Here is a 16,651-nt window from a genome sequence, read left to right as displayed (position 1 = left end):
AGTCATGGAGGGCAAGCTGCACCACATTCATCTACTGCTGGGGGCAACCCCCTATGCATGCCACACCCCAGCATCAGTGCTGAAGCATCGGGAGTCAGAAGTGAAGAAGCAGTTGGACCAGGACATCAAGAAGGGCATCATTGAGGAGGTACCCACTGGTGAAGCAACAGAGTGGTATGCGAGGATGGTCATTGTTGCCAAGAAGTCAGGTCAGCCCCGCAGCACTGTGGACTTTCAATGCCTTAATGCCTCCTGCAGGAGAGAGACGCATCACACCCCTGCTCCTTTCGACATGATCTCTGGAGTGCCTTTACATTCCTTCAAGACTGTGGCAGATGCACACTGGGGCTTTCACCAGGTGGAGTTAGATGAAGAGAGCTGCAGACACTGGTCAGTTTCATATGCCTACACCAAGAGGTTTGATGATGCCATCAAGGACATCCCCCAAAAACACAAATCTGTGGATGATACTCTTCTGTATGATAACAGCGTTGAGGAGGCCTCCTGACACGCCTATAATTTCTTGGACACATGTGCCAAAAAGGGCATAACCCTCAAACCAGAGAAATTCAGTTTCTGCCAAAGAGAAGTGAACTTCATTGGATTCCAGCTGGGACGGGATTCCTACAGGCCCACAGAGGAGAGTCTAGCTGCCATACGGAGATTCCCTATGCCAGACAACCCCTGTCACTGACATTAGGTCATGGTATGGCTTTGTCAACCAGTTGGCACCCTTCCTCGCCACTGCCCTACTGATAGAACCCTTTAGAAACCTGAAGAAGTCTACAAGCAAGAATGTGTACTGGGATAGCAACCTACAAGAAGGATTCTGCCAAGCACAGGAGGCCATATGCAAGCTGGCCAAGGATGGGCTGGTATACTATGACAAATCCTGATCTACAGTGGCCCTAACAGATTGGAGCAGGGATGGAATTGGGTTTGTCATCCTGCAGCAGTACTGTGCTTGTGCCTCGGCTGATGTCCCATTTTGCTGCAAGGGTGGGTGGTGCATCGCCTTATGTGGGAGCCACCACTTGTCGCAGGCTGAAGCTGGGTATGCTGCTGTTGAGGGATAAGCCTTAGCTGTCACATGGTGTCTCAAGAAGGCCAGGCTACTCCTGTTGGCCTGCCCCAACTTACTGATCGTGACTGATCACCACCCGCTGGTCAAGCTCCTGGCTGATAGAGAGCTGAAGGACATACTAAACCCAAGACTCTTCCATCTCAAGGAGAAGACCGTATAATACAGGTTCCAGGTAAGATACTTACCAGGAAAGAGGAATTGCTCTGCTGACTTCTTATCACGCTTCCCTGATCTCTGTTGCGAACCAGATGACAAGGATTCTGAACTTGAAGAGGATATGACTGCCGCCTTTGTCGCTCCTTTGGCCACTGCCCTTGAGGAAGAATGCCTCATACTGGATGAGGAGAGGGTCAAAGAAGCAGTCTCTAAAGACCCTGTGTACCAGCTGCTGGTGGCTAAAGTTGCAGTAAATGACTGGCGCCCACAGAGGGCACAGGAGGTGGCCTGCCTACTTCAGTTCTACTCAGTTAGGGACAGGTTATCTATGGTACAAGACCTGATGGTCTACACTTACAAACAAGGATGCCCACATCTGCTCATCCCAGAGGAACTTCGCCGTCAAGTCATTACAGGCCTTCACGCAGGCCATCAGGGGGTAGACTCCATGCTCTGCAGGGCTAGACAATCGGTTTACTGGCTAGGGATGGAAGGTGACCTGCAGAACCACCTGCTGAACCATTAGTACTCACACTACCCCCGAATACCCATTCCAGTTGACAGTGGTGGACATGCTACAGTTGGAGCGCCATATGTACATGGCCTAGGCAGACAGGCTCACCGGGTGGCTGGAAGTGGCACACTTCCCACATGGCACAATGTCGTCAAGAATTATATAAGTTTTGAGGACATACTTCACAAGATGGGGAGCACCAGAGCTAATCTCGACAGATGGGGCCACAAACCTCATTAGTGAAGAGACCACATCATTTTTCAGAAAATGGGGGGTTACGGTACCCCTGTCATCAGCCCATTACCCCCAGTCTAACGGAAGGGCCGAAGCAGCAGTCAAGACTGCCAAGAGGATCATCAGGTCTAACATGGCCAAAGGAGGCAGCCTCAATTGCAGCAAGGCATCCCTGGCAATTCTTCAGTACCTCAATACACCCCCTAAAGAATTTGACAAGTCCCCAGCACAGCTCACTATCAGCAGGCAGCTCAGAGATGGAGTGCCAACACCCAAACAGCATTACAAGGTGGAGAGACATTGGGATGAGATCATTCTGTGGAGTGAGCTATGAATGGCAGAGTCCCAAGAGGAGACCCCACCACTTACTGGTACCAGAGAGCTTCTACCCCTGGTTGTATGCTGCAGGGTAAGTGTGGTGAATACAATATAGCCTACTAGGCTAAACAACTGCTTCCAGTGGTGCTTGCTATCACCCTGTATTGAATCAGTCTACAACCACCCTTTAACTGCAAGCTACAGAACATAAGACTGATCATTCATCCAACAAGTGATGTTGGGCTAGCAGAACTATTCATTCAGTGGTGAATGAACACATTAGAACAGATAGGTTACTCTAGGTTAGCCAAGTAATCACTAGCCTAGATGTTACTTATGAACTGTAAAGTTTCTGAGGTACTTAGTACTATACTAGGTAATTCTAAGCCCGCTGTCCGCGGTGAGGTAGCCTATGGCAGTTGACGTTTTTCTATCGAACTTGACCTGCTGAACAAGAATTTCAAGTAAAATTTTGTCGGTCGGCTGTAACTAAAGCGTAATTGAAGCTTGAAGACTGCACACCGGTACATGGGTCCCCTGCACTGGCGCATACAGCTCAAGGGTAAATTACAGTTCAGCTGCAGCCGACGGGCAAAATGTTACCCTAAACTCATGCAAAGCAACACTGAAAAACGTCAACTGCCACAGGCTACCTCAACTGCACACTAACCGTTGCTTGTGACCGGGGCGAAGAAACGTAAACGTAAACAAATCCGCCATCTTGGGTTACGTAACCACTAGGGAGCCATATGTTCAGCAAGGGGGAAGTTGGGGTACTGCACAAAAGGTACAAGTTGGTAAAGTGACGTAGGACTGTTATGTTGAAACATGGCGGTAAATGACAGTTACCAAAAAAATAATAATGCTCCTACGTGAAAAGCACTAAAACCTAATAACACCAAAACACAGGTGACCTAACTACCTAATAATAAAGAAGATAGTTTAGAACCTTACCTTAAAGGGGTGGAGGATACAACTCAGCCGCCGCCTTTACTGAACGCGTGGAGCCTCGTCTTGGTCATCGAAGTGGATTTTAAAATGATATTTTCATAATAAAATAAATTTTTGAACATACTTACCTGGTAGTTATATATATAGCTTAAGTCCCTGACGTCACGGCAGAATTTCAAAACTCGCGGCAATCGCCGATCGGTAGTCAGGTGAACCACCTGTGCGCCCTCTACCCAGGTACCTGGAACCATTCCAACTATTCCTCAGATCTTCCATGCCCCTAGTCTCTAGAGGGGAGGAGGGTGGGAATTTAATTATATATAACTACCAGGTAAGTATGTTCAAAAATTTATTTTATTATGAAAATATCATTTTTAAACATCTAACTTACCTGGTAGTTATATATATAGCTGATTGACACCTTTGGTGGAGGGTCAGAGACAGCCAACATCGTTGGAATTTGCTTAAGGGTTAATAAACCAACTTAAGGTCCTTACCTGGATTAAGGAAGCTGACTTCAATGAACTCCCTCATTTTGTCTGCTTTCCTTAAGAGGTCCAGCGATCCACTCAGGGGCTGAAGACCTCTAGGAGCTGCCAACGGTGTACCAACCTCTATGTGACAGACAACCTATAATACCCTTGTTCCGGGCGCCACCAAGGAACAAAATGATCATCTGACTAAAATCAATGATTGTGGAAGACTGCGTTCAATCTTCACAAACAACCATAAAATTTCAACCATTCCAAGGTAAGAACAAAGGGTATTGTTTTATGGAATTGGATTAAGGAAGCTGAGTTCAATAAACTCCGCCTCATTATGTCTGTATTCCTTAAGAGGTCCAGCGATCCACTCAGGGGGCTGAAGACCTCTAGGAGCTGCCAACCGGTGTACCAACCTCTATGTGACAGACAACCTATAATACCCTTGTTCCGGGCATCACCAAGGAACAAAATGATCATCTGACTAAAATCAATGATTGTGAAGACTGCGTTCAATCTTCACAAACAACCATCAAATTTCAACCATTCCAAGGCAAGAACAAAGGGTATTATTTTATAGGATTGGATTAAGGAAGCTGACTTCAATGAACTCCCTCTCATTATGTCTGCATTCCTTAAGAGATCCAGCGATCCACCCAGGGGGCTGAAAATCTCTTAGGGGCTGTCAACAGGTGTATAACCTCTATGTGACTAGACCTCCTCTCAATGTCCCTCGTTCCGGGCTCTACCAAGGAACTTTCATCCCAATGATTGCGGAAGACTGCGTCCAGTCTTCACAAACAACCATAAAAATTCTCAATTCCAAGGTAAGAAAAAGGGTATTGGTTTATGGGATTGTAGGGGTATTCCCCTCTCCCATTACTGAATTAGATGCTATAAACGGGCACAGCGTATAGCAATCTTCGCATAATGTCTTGACTTGTTTTAGATAGTGAGAGGCAAATACTAACTTGCTTCTCCAGAAGGTCGTGTCCAAGATACTCTGCAGGGACCTGTTCTGTTTAAGAGCTACAGAGGTTGCTACTGCCCTGACCTCATGCGTCTTTACTTTCAGAATCTTGTAGTCTATCTCTCTACATTCCATATTTGCTTCTTTTATCAACTGTCTGATAAAATAAAACAGAGCATTCTTCGACATCTATACAGAGAGCTTTTTGACTGAGCACCAAAGCCCTTCTGAATTCCTTCTAAAGTCCTTTGTCCTATCCAGGTAGAGCCTTAGAACCCTTTACAGGGGAATAGGACTCTCTCTCTCTCCTCCTGTTATGTCCGTTAGGTTCGGAATCTCGAACGTTCTGGGCTAGGGTTGTGATGAGTATTCATTTTTGCAAGGAAGCCTAGTTGCAGTGAGCAGATTGCCTTGCCTTTTATAAAATCTATATTCTTGCTGAGAGCATGTATCTCACTAACTCTTTTAAGCTGCGGCCAAACTGACCAAGAAAAGAGTTTTCATGGTGAGGTCCTTTAAAAATGCCCTCTGCAAGGATCGAACCTACTCCCCATGAGGAACCTCAGGACCACGTCTAGGTTCCATGCTGGTGAGTTCTCTATATACAAATTTGGGTTACAGAAATATTGGAAGAGGACACATGGTTGTCCTTGCACCATCCTCTAAATACCTCCCACTTGGATTGGTATACCTTAATGGTGGATAACCTCCTTGATTTGCGATAGCGCCAGCTAAAAAAAAAAAAAAAACTTCTGGCTCTTGTGAGTTTTCCGATAGTGGAGAAAGCAGTTACTAGTAGCGCTTGTAGGTTTTGGTAATATCTTTCCAAGTGGGGTTGTTTGAGTAGATCTACTCTCTGAGGTAGGCTACTCGGAATGTCCCACCATCCAATCCAGTACTTCTGGGAACCAATCTCTTGTCGTTTAGTAAGGGGCCACAAGGGTCATTCCGGTCCTCTCATGTGACACAAATTTTTTCAGTACCCTGTGTATTATCTTGAAATAGGGAAATGCATACACGTCCAAGTTGGACCAGTCCACCAGGAACGCGTCTATGTATATAGCCCCGGGATCTGGTACTGGAGAGCAGTAAGTGTCCAACCTCTTCGTTTGCGCTGTGGCGAAGAGATCTATGCAAGGACATCCCAAAGTCCTGATGTAGCGTTCATTCTTTTGAGAGGACTTTATTTCCTGCTCAGAATGTCCGCCCTCACATTTTTTCTCCCCTTGGATAAAGTGGGTTACTAGTTTTACATTCTCCTCCTTTGCCCAAAGAAGAGATTCTCTTATTGTCTCGTATAGAGACCTGGAGTGAGTGCCCCCTTGTTTGCTGATGTAGGCCAACGCTGCCGTGTTGTCGGTGTTGACCTGCACCTCTTTGTTCCCCACTGTGTTCGAACTCCTGAGAGCTAGAAGGATTGCAGTTAATTCCTTCTAATTGATGTTTAACTCCTCCTGCTCTCTGGTCCAGGAGCCGAGACTTTTATTTCCCTCGTGTTGCTCCCCATACTGAGTCCAACGAAAGCGTCGGATAACAACACTAGGTCTGGGTTCCTCTAATATAGAGAAGGGACCTCCTGGAGCTTTGACGGGGACGTTCCATCACTACAAATACGGTCTTATTGGTTCCGAAATGGGGATGCAATTGGTCTCAGTTCTATTTCCTTGTCCCAGTTCGATTTAGATGAAACTGTAACGGGCATAGAATTAACCTCTCAAAGGAGACAAACCGTTCCAGCGAGGAAAGGGTTCCCAGCAGACTCATCCATTCCTTTGCCAAGCATGACTGTCTCTTTATAAAGTTCTGAAATTTTCTTGAGGCTTGTCCTGTCTTTATAATAAACGGAAAAGCCCGAAAATCCTGACTCTGAATCTTCATCCTAAGGCACAGAACCTCTTGGGATGGGATCGGCTGAGATTTCTATCTGTTTATCAGTAGACCTAATTCTTTGTTAGGACGCTTGATGCCAGTGCATCTTGCGTCCTGAGCCAACTCCACGTCTTGGCTTCCAATATCTTGAAGCCTGGCCCTGACGTCCAATGCCTCGACGCTTGACGTCTTGGGTTCATTGACGCTTGTCATCATGGTATTTCACTCCTAGATGCTTGACGCCACTGCATCCAGCGTCTAGAGTTTCATTCACTACGTTCAGCGTCTTAAACTTCTGGACGTCTAGAAGCTTTAGTTGGACGTCTATTATCATTCTTCTGTTTTCCTGGTTGTCACGCTTGCAGCTGGGAAGACAAAGTCTGCTGCATATTTTATAGTGAAGCTATATGCGGGCTTCCTGCTGCTGGGGACAGGCTGGGAAGCCTCAACTACAGCAATTATTTCCTTCTCATCGTCAATAATGGACCGAGGAGGGTATTCCGAGACGAGTACCAGTCCGAAGGAGGAAGAGGAGGATGTGGGACGGAAGGCAGCACATTGTCCGCCACGCTCTTGCAGCCCGGTATCCTGACTGAATAGAACTGTCTATGTTTGTTCTTAGTAGGAGAGCTACCCCTTGGGGCTGGAAGGGAAGAGCTCGGCTGCTGCTGTGGCTACAATCTGTAGTCTATGAAGTGTTATCATGACGTCCCTCAATATTGGGTAACTTGCTCTTGAGAGGTCTCGGCTCCAGAGCCAGACGTCAACCTTGTCTGTTTAGGCCGAAAGAGAGAGACCGAAACTATAAAACCTTTCTCGTGGACGAACTTCAGAAAATTCTTGGAGATCGGGTGCATGGGGACGTGAAAATACGCATCCTGGAGGTCCAGTGAGGCCATCCAGTCATGCTGTCTGACGCTGCTAGAACCGATTTTGTCGTTTCTATAGCGACCTTTGTTTATTGCACAAAAAAATTGAGTGCAATCCCGTCTAGCACCGGTCTCTAACCCCCAAGTATTTGGGGATCAGGAATAACCGAATGTAGAATCCTAGGAATTCGGATCCTGAACTCTCTGTCTGGTCTCCTTTTGCAACATCATAGACACTTGTTGCTGTAGAACCTTTGCCTTGCCTTGGTTCTGTCGTTGCATTTGGCAGAAAGGTCGAATTGTCTTGTTACTAGAGGGGGGCCTACTCAGGCTGGACAGTCCGGCTCCTACCGCAGTCTGGAGGAGAAGAAAGGCAGGTCCTTCTTCTTCCCTGTTTTAGAGCCTCTTCGCGTTTTCATTCATCTACCCGCCCTAGAGGAACCTCTATCAGAGGGCCGACCATGAAAGAGCTGAAATACCTGAAACACAGGAACCTCAGCCTTACTCTTTTTAGCGATGAAAGTCGTAGGTAGGACTTTTCTTGCTGTTTTAGATCTTAAATCTTACGTGGTTTTCTGGGCCAAAGATGAAAAGGCCTCTATACCAAACCTTGAGAGAAGGGGTGAGAGGAAAAAGAGGTATAAATCAATTCTGATTTTGATTGGACGTGACCCCATTAGCCAGGAAAGAGCAAAGATGGGCCCTTTTCTTCAGGAGTCCCGCTGAGAAAGGTGCAGTTGATTCGTTGGAACTATCTCGAGTCCTTTATCCATACACGACATCAGATATATGAGGAAAAAAACAAAGGCTGTCTTTCATTGTTTCTCCTTCGAAAGTATCCATTCTTCAGTAAATGCTGCCCTCTTAGACGCCTTCACAAGAGTAAATTCTGAAGGCGGGAACGAGGAGCAGTCAGGATAAATTTCTCTGGGAAAAATTTCCGAAAATATCTTCATAAGCCTTTTCAAGTCTGATAAAAGCTGATGGCCTTTTATATTGTCTTCGTCAGAAATTTCTACAATAGGATTCACAGGAGAATGCAAGATATTATCATTCTCTTCTTCCGATTTTACGAAGACGGAAGTAGCGACGTCTTTCAAAATATCATCTTGACGCCTGGCGCCCTGGCGTCCAGTCTCTTGACGCCTGGCGTGTTGGCGTCCATTTTCTTGAAGCTTAATGTCTTGGCGTCCAGCTTCATGACGGCGCCACTTTGCGTCCTGGCGTCTAACTTCTCGACACTTGACGTCCAGGCGTCCAGCTTCTCTACGTCTGACATCCTGGCGTCCAGCTTCTCGACGCTCGACGTCCTGGCGTCCAGCTTCTCGACGCCCGACGTCCTGGCGTCCATACTTCTAACTTTCGCTGTCCCGTCAAACCTAGAGGTTACTTGAGAACTAACGCCTGTGCGACATCGGTCAAAGCTTCCTCCGGTTGACGTACAGCAACCAATGGACGAAAAAAAAACACTTTAACCTCGCCTTTCCTATGGCGAGGTGAGCGTCCTGGGGAACGTCAACAGGTAGGCTCGAGGGGACGACTGCTCGGTAGCTAAAGCCTCTTGCCTCCCTTCGTCTGTCGACTTTCCTTCTCACAGGGGTTGGTGAGCTTGGAAGAGGTCTGGGGACTAGGAGCACAACAGGACCGAGCGGTCGCACCCTCCACTGCACTTGCACTAACAACATATTAACACTTGTATTTTTAGATCTCTTATTATCGATCACATATTATCCCTGTCTTCTGAGAGGGATTTTACCTGTTGGGCCAGGGTCTGAATGGCAGCCAACAAATCATTAAGTATTGGGTCCTTACCTGTTTCAGTAGGGGGTTCAGAGACTACCACTACAGGAGAAGGATCAATAGGATAGTTATCAAGGGGAAAAGAATTAACTATTCCTGGGAATATCTGGAAGAGTGAGAAACAGTACTCTTGGCTCTTCTGAGCAGGTCTTTCATTCCCGTTCTTCAGACATACTAAGTGGGGATCCAAGGAGACTTTAGCAAGCCGCTTGCATCCCCACACACACATTTTCACACTCAATGAAGTCAGATATGTTATAAGAAAATCCAAAAGCGAACAAGCGAAAGCCAAGCCAAAGTGTACTTCACCAAAATAAGTTGTGAAAAAACACAGGCTACGAGCGAAATTCCATCGATGTTACCGACACAGCGGCAGGGAAGATCTGAGGAATAGTTGGAATGGTTCCAGGTACCTGGGTAGAGGGCGCACAGGTGGTTCACCTGACTACCGATCGGCGATTGCCGCGAGTTTTTGAAATTCTGCCGTGACGTCAGGGACTTAAGCTATATATATAACTACCAGGTAAGTTAGATGTTTAAAAATATGCCACTGCCAAATACCCGACGAAGTTGTACCTTCTACGTCCGTACCTAGGCGTCGTCTCACGAAGTTCCCTCCACCTCCTCTCAATAGTGTTTGTATGAGCACCAGTTACTGGGTCCACAAAGTTCATGGAGTGGTTGACGGTTAAGTGTATGTAGCCTTCGTCCTTCAGGCAGTCATAAGCTCTCCAGCAATCAGATACAATAGTTGTCCCCGGTACAATGTAGTCCTTGATGACAGCAAGCAAAGTCGCGCTAGTTCTGTTGTCTACTGGCACCACAAAAACTCTCGAGTCTGCCTGCAGACACCACCAAAAACCCACTGGCCTTCAATGACCCTGCCTACATTATACTTGCGCTTACCAAACTTTTGCTTCGTCAATCTCAACAGTTGTACGGGGCCACCTATTTGCTTCTTCTGCCGGATACACCAATTTACTATGACCTGAAACCAAAAATTCGGTTAGGAAGTGAATAAAGGTTGATCACAAAACCATCCACTAAAAAAAAAAATAAAACCAAAAAAACTTACTTCCTGCAGTAGCTGGACCAGTCATTAATAGCTACGTCACTTAAACCTAGTTCTGTCCTCACAACCCTATTGTTAAAGAAATCACTAACGTAAATGTAAGTGAAGAAGAGGACGGTCTCAACATCCATGAGGGACCCAGAAAACCAGGTGCCCTTAAACAATGAGAGGTAGTAATTGCACCTCCTTCTCTTCTGCTTCTGGCGTGGGGCATACGACCTGTCGCACCTGAAAGTAAGGAAAAAAAGCAAATTGCTCGTTACAACCCTCAAAAATGAAAATATAATACCCTTTTACACAACCAATGGTATAGCTCTTTAAGGAATATTTTAGCCCACTTTAGTTTTGAAAACTGCATTGCAGTTAGATGTAAAAATCAACAGGTAAGGTGTAACTAATAACCTGAACGCCTTCTTCTGCAGGTCAAGCCTACACTCCTTGCCACAGTGAGGGCAAAAGGCTTGTTTCCTCAAAAGGCCGTGGTCTTGCGAGAATTCTATAAGGCGTTCATAATGCCCTGAGTAATAAGAAGAGAAATCCTTGTAACTAAGGAAGCAATTCACAGGTAAGTGGCAAATTCCCTTAGTTTACGGGCTCAGAAGAGCAGGAGGTTCCGGGAGTCACGTCCGCCATCGTGCTGGGTTGAAGGGTGAGTGAACTGTGCCAGTGAACTGCACCGGAACAGGGTAGGAAGGATGAAGTTGGGGGGGGCTAAAAGTGTATTTCTGCTTTCAGTTTTGGGGTAGCGGAACGGCGCTGCGCGCCTTATCCGCATTTTTAAAATAATCTGGCAGGCTCGTATGCTCTGGCAAGCGGTAATATTGCGCTGCGCGCGCCAACCACAGGGCTTACAAAATATGTAAAAAAAGGTTTCTGTTAACGTCACTGAGAGAAAGTGGTAGCGAAACGTCCTGCAAGACCCTTCTCCTCCTACCCCATATACATGCTTCAGGTGTCTGCCGACAAATGTAAAGTAATTTTGTAAGTTATTTATGGTAAAATCATGTTGCGAAGAGACGTCAATATATTTGTGAACGGAAAAGTGCTGGAAGAAGGTTGTAGGCACAAGCTACAACGTATAGGAAACTGTTATAAAACAGTTGAGCAAAAGGAATACATGTAACTGAGTTTATGTATCCCCCAAATTCTCCACTTGGGTGAAACGTAACGTTGGGGTAACGTTGCAACGTGATTGGTTGGGTACAGCCACCCGCCAAAAAACCCACCAACTACTCTCTCAATTGGAGGCATTGGTTGAACCGAAAGCTCCCCTGTAAGACCGCGCATGCGTGACATGGCCTGGAATCAGCAGTAGTAGTGATATGTGAAAAGTACCTTTGTAATGGCTCGTGCTGTCCATTTATTCCCACTTATTTTTACGCTTGTTTTTCGTGTTCCAAGTGACATAAATAACTGGAAATACAACAATAAGTTGCCCAAACCTTTTCCCAAGTTATTTACCCCACCCAGAACCCCGGATTCCCAACGGGTCCCCCTCACCGTGAGCTATTCTCGAAAGTGTTTTTACCCACCCAGGACCCAGATTCCCAACCGGTCCACCTTACCGTCGGCTACAGTTCTAAGGTAATTTACAGCTTAATTACAGCCGAGCGACAAAATATTACTTTAAATTCTTGTTCAGCAAGTAAAGTTCTATAGAAAAATGTCGACTGCCATAACCTAGCCCACCGCGGACAGCCGGCTTAGATCTACCCTATACTAAATCTGTATATTGACAGGTACTGTAGTGGCTTACTCCCACTGGTACAATCACCATAAGTTCTAAGCTTAGGCTAACAAATCAGCGCCTACCGTAGCTTGTTGACTTGATGCAAGATATAGCTACTACTATTAGGTCTAGGTTCAAATGAAAAGCTTGTTACAAATTTATAACAAAATATAATTAAGAAATATATATATATATCTAGTACACCAAAATTACATCAGAGGCTTTAATGCCTCACCTTACTGAACATCACGTTTATTATTTAAATGTAACTAACAGATATATACCTAGTATGAAAATCAAGAGTCCACTTGGTATGTAAGCAATGTGAACACGAAATAGGCTATCAGGGTACTCTAGTTAATGAAAATCTCAAACAAGTCAGTCATAGGTAGGTATTACTAAAGCTTATTGCTAAGGTACTGAAATCTCAATGAATATAAGATTTACAAATATGATTGCCACAGCTACCAAGGTCTTGGAGATAGGACATGACTATCTTTTTCGAAAAAAACATAGTCTTACAAACATGGAAGACTTATCTGTAGCTGTTCCAGACGCCTTCTCCCTGCCGGGAAACAACGACATTAGAAATGACTCGTGGCAAATAAGTCACAGTTAAATAATGAGATAAGCGTTACAAAATGATACTGTCCCTTCATAAATTCAAATTAGCTTTACAAATTTAATACTTTCACTCATGACAAATGGAACATTACAATTTTGGTTTCATACTGATGATGACAAAGTTACAATCTCAAATATAAACTCAAGTACAGAAGGGCAATCTCATAACAAACTTTATGCCAAAATACACATTTTTTCACACAAACTAAAGTTCCAATGCTTCTGCAAACTTAAATTTCACTTTTAGGTTACACGAACAACAAAACAAATCAAGTCTTTAATCACAGAAACTCTGCATGGATTCACACATACACAGAAATTGTGTGTGGTTTCTCAAATCACCACAGTAAGAGTGCAGGATCCTGTAACCAAAACCTGGGACCGATCTGGGTTGGTAGTGGAGTCTAAGGGCCACCGACAGTATCTCATTAGGCTGGATGGAAGTGGTCGGGTGTCAGTTAGAAATAGGAAGCACCTGAAAGTGTTAAGACGGCAGCCCCCAACGTCCTCAGCCATTCCCCCATGTCTGGAGCCCGCCCCACCTCGTCCAAAAAGGCACACAGTGCCACTTCCATAGATGGGCGAGTATGTCATGGGTGATCTTGAGCGTTAACCCATGCTTGTGCTTGTGTCACCTTGTACAGTTACATTTTGTCGTCCCTTATGCTCATTTTATCTTTTGTTTTCAGTAAGCCAAATTGGATAGAAATTCTGTTGTGCAAACATGTCCTTGTAGCCTATGTTGTGACACTCAGTAGGCTATTAACCATCACCTTTGTCCTATGGGGATTTTCCTTTTACAGTTTTCTTTGTCTATATATATGCATTTAATACATATTTGCTTATTATTATTTCCATTTAATATTACGCCATTCTGCCATGCCATAATCTTAGGGGGAGGGATGTTGGATGGTTGATTGTATGTGATGTCTGTTGTCAGGAGGGGAGCGTAATTGGCGCCAATGTTTCCCGCGTGTCTGCACTTCACTTGCAGTCACACCTCTGTACTGATTGGACGTGTAATAAAGCACTGGAGTGCCCCACGGGTTTCCTTCTGCCTCTAGCAGTAATGTATAAATGAACTGCAAAAAATATTCTTCGAGGGATATGAAGAATAAACTACTGTATCTGAACATACAATTGAGAATGGTGGAAATAGGCTCCCATGTGAGATAATTGTAGACCGATATGAAAATGAGGAAACACCTTGGATTCTGCAATAAAAGCGTTAAACATAAATTAAAGCAAGACTGAATCAATTAAAGGTAAGCAGTTACAATAAATAATAAGCAACTGGGACAAAAAAGCATGGCTAAGAGACAAGACAACCTTAAAAATCTATAGGAAATCTAAGGAAAGCATTGGAGAGAAACAAAAACAATACTGGTCAATATGGCTACAGTAGGCACACTAGAATTAAACGAGAGGAATAGGTTAAAAGGGGAAGGTACTAAATGTTTGTGCTGTGAAGAGATAACTGAAAACTTGGTAAATTTCTCACTTTACTGCCCAGCAAATTCACATTAGGAAGAGATACAGATTCGTGCAGCAGCAATATCAAGAAGATAAGAGGAATTGATGGCGAACAGCCTTCAATTTACAAATCTGACGAAAGAAGAAATTGAAAATAAGAAGAAATTTATAAAAAAAAAATATATATATAGGGGCCTCTTCCTGCCACTCAAGAGATATGAAGAATAAACTATTCTTTCTGAAACATACGCTTGAGAGTGGTGCAAATAGCCTAGGCTCCCACATGAGATAACCACGGATCAATATGAAAATAAAAAAAACCCTTCGATTCTGCAAATAAAAGAGTATATGAAAGAATTAAACATAAACTTAAGTAAAATTTAATCGCTTAAAGGTAAGCAGTTAAAAGAAATGATAAACAACTGGGACAAAAAAATCATGACAGAGAGAAATGAATGACAGGACAACCTTAAAAAGACATGGAAAATATAAAGAAAACAAGAGAAATCTGTTATGATAACGCTGAAAAACCAGTGCTGATCAGTAGGGCACGCTAGAATTAAATGGCAGGAATAGGCTAAAAGGGGAACATAAAAATGTTTGTGCTGTGAAAAAAAAAAACTTAGAGCATTTCTTACTCTACTGGCCAACGTATAATGGCATCAGGAATAGATATAGTTTTGTACAGCAGCCATATCAAAAAAATAAAGAGGAATTAATAGCTAATATGCTTTTATTTACAGATCATAATAATGGGGAAACTGAAAATAGGAAAGAATTTATAAAAGATTTACGACATTACAGAGACAAAAAACGTAACAAACACAAAGGCGGAATAAAAAGAGCAAGGGAGTCAGTTCAAAGATAAACTCCGCTTACTACTACTACTACTACTGCTTTGGGAAACTACTGTGTAACCTCTCTCTGTAATCTGGTTAGCTTTTGGTGACATTCTATTCTACTTGAAAATAATTTGATAGTGCGGTATTGAATCATGGAAAACAATGAAAAAATGAGCAGTTTATCTGCATACAGAAGCAGAGATCGTTTAAAAAAAAAAAAACAGGGAATAAAGGGGGAACGTAAATAAACAAAATCATGTCTTACTGATAAGTACCCATAGAATTTTGAGAAAATCGTAAATCTTTGCTGCTGTAAGCAGATACGCTGCTCATTTTTTCATATTTATCAAAAAGTGTCAGCTGAAGAACCGGGTCCAGGTTCCTTCCTGGCCCCTAAGCGCTCACTCCAGAAACAGTTGCGGGCACATTACACCAACCCATTCGCGTTACGTCTACAATCCCCCCCCCCCCCTTTTTTACAATCGCTGCTTCTGTAAGCAGATAAACTGCAATTTTTTTTTTTTTTGCAAATATAGGTCTACTTGTGTTTGCAGATCTGTTGAAAGAAGAAATTGAAAATAGGAAAGAAAACTTAAACAAACACACACAAGGGGGCAGTGAATTTGGACCCCTAAACTGTAGGATTACTGATATTCGGACTGGAGCGTACGAATTTTGGTTAAATAGACGACTACTTGCTGTAAAGAAAGTTAATGAGTCATTGAGGCTAGGACTAACACAGGCTAAGTAGGCTACTACAGGCTATCTACCCTGTGTAGCCTAATTGATATGATATTTTGGTAATGCTATATATTAGCTCCGCACCTGTTTTTACCTTTTCACTGGTTTTTTCTACACTTTTATGGGTTCTGATACTGGCGGTGCATCTGATTGTTGTCAGCCAAATGGAATGTCCCTTCGCCGTGTTTACTACTGGCCTGGGAGGCATGTGTTTGGTATCCATATGTTAACAAGTTATTGCACTTGCCGGACGGGATATGAACCGTTCGAAACAGACACACACCCGTTCTTTGTCTTGTGAAGATCACGTATGGAAACCTTGTTGGATGGACTTCAGGGGTTAATTACAGGTTAATTAGACTCGAGCACCAAAAATGAAAGGTAAATTCATAATTAGCAACCAAAAAACTGTAGAAAAAGTAAAGTTACAGTGCCGTCGGCGACGCGGAGCTACCCTATAGTTCTACCGATATTTCTAAGTAATAGCGCCGCACAGACTGTATGGAACAGTTCTGCAAATATGAAAGTCACTGAGGAGCCATCTGTTCAAGAAGGGACTGGCTAAGGAAATTTATTATTAAAGGAACCATACTAACCTAACCTAACCTAGGCTGTGTTACTTAGCTGGGGGGCGGACCCTGGTAAAAGAAATAAGTTTATGATGAAATGAATACAGTATAGGATAATTATGTGACCTTTAATCTTTGGCCTTAAAAAAAATGTCATCACTAAGAAATACATAAATAAAGCTATAATGTACTCATTTTTAATGTATTACATTTAAAAACAAAATGTTATGATTATATCATCATACATTTTGTTAGAACATGATGGGAAAATAAACTTTGAAAGATCGTACCCTTCCCCTGACGAACTTGAACAAACATAGCCTAGGCTGGAACTGAAAACAAAATTTTACGCTC

This window comes from Macrobrachium rosenbergii, chromosome 56 (assembly GCF_040412425.1).
Source record: "Macrobrachium rosenbergii isolate ZJJX-2024 chromosome 56, ASM4041242v1, whole genome shotgun sequence".
NCBI classification, from domain to species: domain Eukaryota; kingdom Metazoa; phylum Arthropoda; class Malacostraca; order Decapoda; family Palaemonidae; genus Macrobrachium; species Macrobrachium rosenbergii.
Note: the sequence above shows the minus strand (reverse complement) of the source record.